The 6,109-nt window shown below is 53.4% G+C and overlaps 1 non-coding gene and 4 pseudogenes across 1 annotated transcript; all 5 read left to right on the forward strand.

The window, feature by feature from the left end:
• The first annotated feature begins 792 nt into the window (after positions 1-792).
• On the forward strand, positions 793-912 carry LOC141269230 (5S ribosomal RNA; annotated as a pseudogene).
• Positions 913-1,846: 934 nt separating this feature from the next.
• On the forward strand, positions 1,847-1,965 carry LOC141267260 (5S ribosomal RNA). The gene has a single exon (XR_012321269.1). It is a non-coding gene; the product is annotated as a 5S ribosomal RNA (ribosomal RNA).
• Positions 1,966-2,586: 621 nt separating this feature from the next.
• LOC141269764 (5S ribosomal RNA) lies at positions 2,587-2,706 on the forward strand (annotated as a pseudogene).
• A 933-nt stretch (positions 2,707-3,639) lies between these two features.
• LOC141268666 (5S ribosomal RNA) lies at positions 3,640-3,758 on the forward strand (annotated as a pseudogene).
• A 621-nt stretch (positions 3,759-4,379) lies between these two features.
• Positions 4,380-4,499, forward strand: LOC141268085 (5S ribosomal RNA; annotated as a pseudogene).
• The last annotated feature ends 1,610 nt before the right edge of the window (positions 4,500-6,109 follow it).

Consider the following 6,109-nt stretch of genomic DNA (forward strand, 5'->3'; position numbering starts at 1 on the left):
GTTCTACATATGGTAGTGAACCAAAAATACACACACAAATAGCGCATGTCAACTAGACACGATGGCTGAGGCATAGAACTCAGAAAAATGATTATCCATTAACATTCCAAATGAATTTCCATAATTAACCATTTAACAGAGACCGCCTGGGAATGCCAGGTGCTGTAGGCTTTTGCTTTTTCCTTCCTTCCACCAGCAGGGGGCACTCTCTTCTATGCCTTTTTTCCATTCCCTTTCACAAGTGCACACATTCATTCTCTTTTCTTTTTTTCATTTGCTTTCTCTCTTGCGCTACTTCATCTCTGCAAAATACCAGCATCCTTCTGATCACCGTGGGCCTCCAGCATTGTTGCTTCTTTCCTTTTAATACTAGGCTCCTTTTCACCAGGACCAGCGTCTCCCGCGTGGCTGGAGGCAACCACCGGTAACCCCAAGCAGAAGACCTTTGCAGGCAACACGACCCTCCCCCCTGAAGAGCAGCTCAAAGTCACTGGCAACCATCTCACCCTCTTCCTTCATTCACCCCTGGACGTCTTGCTCCGCCCCCAAGTTACGGGTCCGGCTTGCTCTTTCTGTGACATTACCGCGATGAAGGGTTTAGCCTGCAGGAGACCCTGCGCTGAGACATTTTTGAAGACTCCTGATGCGGCGGGTGAATCACTGCTAAACAAACCACACCTGTAGGGAAGGCACAGCCTTTGCATGGACCCTTCGGAGCCCGCCCCGTCACGGCCAGATTGCTCGCCACAAAGCAATCCTGAGAAAGGCTGGCCGGGCGATGGATCGAGTAGCGTCTACTGGCCATACCACCTTGGATACGCCCGATCTCGTCTGATCTCAGAAGCAAAGCAGGGCTGGGATCAGACAGTACTTGGATGGGAGACCTCCTGGGAGCACCGGGTGCTGTAGACCATTTTGATGACGTTTTGCCCTACTGCCCAGCTCGGTTAGCATGGAACGGCGCCTTGCCGGACACCCACCTTAAGTAACTTAGATGATGGAAGCCCAAGGCCTCTGAGCCAGTTTGCAGCAAAGTACGCTACCCTGCCGCCTTCACGCAGGCCTGACACCGAGCTCCTTGCCACGGCTAGGAGTGCTTATTGACTCCGCAGCTCGCCGTGTGGAAATGATGGCTTTAAAAGCACCCGGGGCCGTGAAGGGGCCAGGCTTTCAGCAGGTGCCCAGGGAAGGTTTTGGATGCTGGCCACCTAGCGAGGGCCAGCAGAAGTAACATGTTTCTCTGCAAAGAAGCTTGTGTAACCAAGCCAGACGGCTGACAAAGAGCTAACCTCAGTGCAAGGAAGGCAAGGAAGGAATTGGGGAGGGGGGGTGGTGATTCCTGCTAGGGCCCTGAAATCATAAAACAGGCAGGAGAGTCTGATGCATGGTGACGGAGAGGTTGTAGGGGCAGATAGGGGGTGTTGTCACGTGCGAGCACGTGTGCAATGCTGGCTTGTGTGTGAGAGTGCGCTTCCTAGGTGTGGCGCGCTGCAGACAGTCAAAGGGATTGTTCCCTTTCATTAAAAGTTAATCCCCGGCTGCAGGCTATTAGAAAGCAACTAACCGCGCACTACTCACCCTACCCGGGTCTACCGGTGAGTCTCGCCTCTGCTCCCGGCCTGTGGCATTGGCCGTGAAGCTGACGTTCCGTCGACAGCGCTGCAGCCGATCAGTGAGCTCAGCGGCTCTGAGTGGGGCATTGTATCTACAAGACCTTTTAAGGAAGCCAGCAAAAAAATTGAAGAGAGGGGAAAGCACAAAAGGACTTGGTCTTGCTGAGCACTGGAAAGGGCAGCCGGCAGCCAGACTTCAAAGTAGAAAAGCAGCAAGTGAGAAAATTGTTTCTGCCTATGGCCACACCACCCTGAACATGCTTGATCTTGTCTGATCTCAGAAGATAAGCAGGGTTGGGCTTGGTTAGTACTTGGATGGGAGACTGTCTGGGAATACCAGGTGCTGTAGGCTTTTGCTTTTTCCTTCCTTCCACCAGCAGGGGGCACTGTCTTCTATGCCTTTTTTCCATTCCCTTTCACAAGTGCACACATTAATTCTCTTTTCTTTTTTTCATTTGCTTTCACTCTTGCGCTATTTCATCTCTGCAAAATGCCAGCATCCTTCTGATCACCGTGGGCCTCCAGCATTGTTACTTCTTTACTTTTAATACTAGGCTCCTTTTCACCGGGATCGGCGTCTCCCACGTGGCTGGAGGCAACCACCGGTAACCCCAAGCAGAAGACCTTTGCAGGCAACACGACCCTCCCCCCTGAAGAGCAGCTCAAAGTCACTGGCAACCATCTCACCCTCTTCCTTCATTCACCCCTGGACGTCTCGCTCCGCACCCAGGTTACAGGTCCAGCTTGCTCTTTCTGTCACATTACCGCGATGAAGGGTTTAGCCTGCAGGAGACCCTGCGCCGAGACATTTTTGAAAACACCTGATGCGGCGGGTGAATCACTGCTAAACAAACCACACCTGTAGGGATGGCACAGCCTTTGCATGGACCCTTCGGAGCCCGCCCCGTCTCGGCCAGATTGCTCGCCACCGAGCGATCCTGAGAAAGGCTGGCCGGGCGATGGATCAAGCAACGTCTGCTGGCCATACCACCTTGGATACGCTCGATCTCGTCTGATCTTGGAAACAAAGCAGGGCTGGGCTCAGACAGTACTTGGATGGGAGACGTCCTGGGAACACTGGGTGCTGTAGACCATTTTGATGACGTTTTGCCCTACTGCCTAGCTCGGCTAGCATGGAACGGCGCCTTGCCGGACACCGATCTTAAGTAACTTAGATGATGGAAGCCCCAAGGCCTCTGAGCCAGTTGGCAGCTAAGTACGCTACCCCGCCGCCTTCACGCAGGCCTGACACCGAGCTCCTTGCCACGGCTAGGAGTGCTTATTGACGCCGCAGCTCGCCATGTGGAAATAATGGCGTTAAAAGCAACCGGGGACATGAAGGGGCCAGTCTTTCAGCAGGTGCCCAGGGAAGGTTTTGGATGCCGGCCGCCTAGCGAGGGCCAGCAGAAGTAACATGTTTCTCTGCAAAGAAGCTTGTGTAACCAAGCCAGACGGCTGACAAAGAGCTAACCTCAGTGCAAGGAAGGCAAGGAAGGAATTGGGGAGGGGGTGCGTGATTCCTGCTAGGGCCATGAAATCATAAAACAGGCAGGAGAGTCTGACGCATGGTGACGGAGAGGTTGTAGGGGCAGATAGGGGGTGTTGTCACGTGCGAGCACGTGTACATGCTGACTTGTGTGTGAGAGTGCGCTTCCTAGGTGTGGCGCGCTGCAGACAGTCAAAGGGATTGTTCCCTTTCATTAAAGGTTAATCCCCGGCTGCAGGCTATTAGAAAGCAACTAACCGCGCTCTACTCACCCTACCCGGGTCTACCGGTGAGTCTCGCCTCTGCTCCCGGCCTGTGGCATTGGCCGCGAAGCTGACGTTCCGTCGACAGCGCTGCAGCCAATCAGTGAGCTCAGCGGCTCTGAGTGGGGCCTTCTGTCTACAAGACTTTTTAAGGAAGCCAGCCAAAAAATTGAAGAGAAGGGAAAGCACAAAAGGACCTGGTCTTGCTGAGCACTGGAAAGGGCAGCCGGCAGCCAGACTTCAAAGTAGAAAAGCAGCAAGTGAGAGGCTTGTCTCTGCCTACGGCCACACCTTCCTGAACACGCCCAATCTCATCTGATTTCAGAAGCTAAGCAGGGTTTGGCCTGGTTAGTACTTAGATGGGAGACTGCCTGGGAATGCCAGGTGCTGTAGGCTTTTGCTTTTTCCTTCCTTCCACCAGCAGGGTGCACTCTCTTTTATGCCTTTTTTCCATTCCCTTTCACAAGTGCACACATTCATTCTCTTTTCTTTTTTTCATTTGCTTTCTCTCTTGCGCTATTTCATCTCTGCAAAATACCAGCATCCTTCTGATCACCGTGGGCCTCCAGCATTGTTGCTTCTTTACTTTTAATACTAGGCTCCTTTTCACCAGGACCAGCGTCTCCCGCGTGGCTGGAGGCAACCACCGGTAACCCCAAGCAGAAGACCTTTGCAGGCAACACGACCCTCCCCCCTGAAGAGCAGCTCAAAGTCACTGGCAACCATCTCACCCTCTTCCTTCATTCACCCCTGGATGTCTCGCTCCGCCCCCAAGTTACGGGTCCAGCTTGCTCTTTCTGTCACATTACCGCGATGAAGGGTTTAGCCTGCAGGAGACGCTGCGCCGAGACATTTTTGAAAACACCTGATGCGGCGGGTGAATCACTGCTAAACAAACCACACCTGTAGGGATGGCACAGCCTTTGCATGGACCCTTCGGAGCCCGCCCCGTCACGGCCAGATTGCTCGCCACCAAGCGATCCTGAGAAAGGCTGGCCGGGCGATGGATCGAGCAGCGTCTACTGGCCATACCACCTTGGATATGCCCGATCTCGTCTGATCTCGGAAACAAAGCAGGGCTGGGCTCAGACAGTACTTGGATGGGAGACTTCCTGGGAACACCGGGTGCTGTAGACCATTTTGATGACGTTTTGCCCTACTGCCCAGCTCGGCTAGCATGGAACGGCGCCTTGCCGGACACCGACCTTAAGTAACTTAGATGATGGAAGCCCCAAGGCCTCTGAGCCAGTTGGCAGCTAAGTACGCTACCCCGCCGCCTTCACGCAGGCCTGACACCGAGCTCCTTGCCACGGCTAGGAGTGCTTATTGACTCCGCAGCTCGCCGTGTGGAAATGATGACGTTAAAAGCACCCGGGGCCGTGAAGGGGCCAGGCTTTCAGCAGGTGCCCAGGGAAGGTTTTGGATGCCGGCCGCCTAGCGAGGGCCAGCAGAAGTAACATGTTTCTCTGCAAAGAAGCTTGTGTAACCAAGCCAGACGGCTGACAAAGAGCTAACCTCAGTGCAAGGAAGGCAAGGAAGGTGCGGAAGGAATTGGGGAGGGGGGGGGTGATTCCTGCTAGGGCCCTGAAATCATAAAACAGGCAGGAGAGTCTGACGCATGGTGACGGAGAGGTTGTAGGGGCAGATAGGGGGTGTTGTCACGTGCGAGCACGTGTGCATGCTGGCTTGTGTGTGAGAGTGCGCTTCCTAGCTGTGGCGCGCTGCAGACAGTCAAAGGGATTGTTCCCTTTCATTAAAAGTTAATCTCCGGCTGCAGGCTATTAGAAAGCAACTAACCGCGCTCTACTCACCCTACCCGGGTCTACCGGTGAGTATCGCCTCTGCTCCCGGCCTGTGGCATTGGCCGTGAAGCCGACGTTCCGTCGACAGTGCTGCAGCCGATCAGTGAGCTCAGCGGCTCTGAGTGGGGCCTTCTGTCTACAAGACCTTTTAAGGAAGCCAGCAAAAAAATTGAAGAGAAGGGAAAGCACAAAAGGACCTGGTCTTGCTGAGCACTGGAAAGGGCAGCCGGCAGCCAGACGTCAAAGTAGAAAAGCAGCAATTGAGAGGCTAGTCTCTGTCTATGCCCACAGCACCCTGAACAGGCCCAATGTTGTCTGATCTTGGAAGCTATGCATGGTTGGGCCTGGTTAGTACTTGGATGGGAGACCGCCTGGGAATACCAGGTGCAGAAGGCTTTTGCTTTTTCCTTCCTTCCACCAGCAGGGGGCACTCTCTTCTATGCCTTTTTTCCATTTCCTTTCACAAGTGCACACATTCATTCTCTTTTCTTTTTTTCATTTGCTTTCTCTCTTGTGCTATTTCATCTCTGCAAAATACCAGCATCCTTCTGATTAGTGTTGAGCCACCCCCGTAGTGTTCGAGTTCGGTTCGGTTCGTCGAACACCCGTGTGTTCGCCGAACTGTTCGTCGAACACCTTCGAACACCGTTAAAAACAAGGGCAGGCAAACAAAAACACATAGAAACACATAGAAAACACCTTCAAAGGTGTCCAAAAGCTGACAAACTGCTCAGAAGACATAACTAACACATGGAAAAGTGACAAGTACATATAGTCATGCGAAAATAAAAGAGGTGGAGGAGTAAAAGGAGGGGGAGACACAGATATAGGCATGTCATGCCCTTCTAAAATCCAAAAAGTGAGAAGCCGACACGGCCAGTCCGCTCCTGCCCGTGCCACCTCCGTGTCGCCGGGTTTGTGCCAGAGCCGCGGTGAACCCTGTTG

This window comes from Phyllobates terribilis, unplaced genomic scaffold (genome assembly GCF_046119375.1).
Source record: "Phyllobates terribilis strain yellow unplaced genomic scaffold, ASM4611937v1 Scaffold_4__5_contigs__length_816908805, whole genome shotgun sequence".
Taxonomy (NCBI): domain Eukaryota; kingdom Metazoa; phylum Chordata; class Amphibia; order Anura; family Dendrobatidae; genus Phyllobates; species Phyllobates terribilis.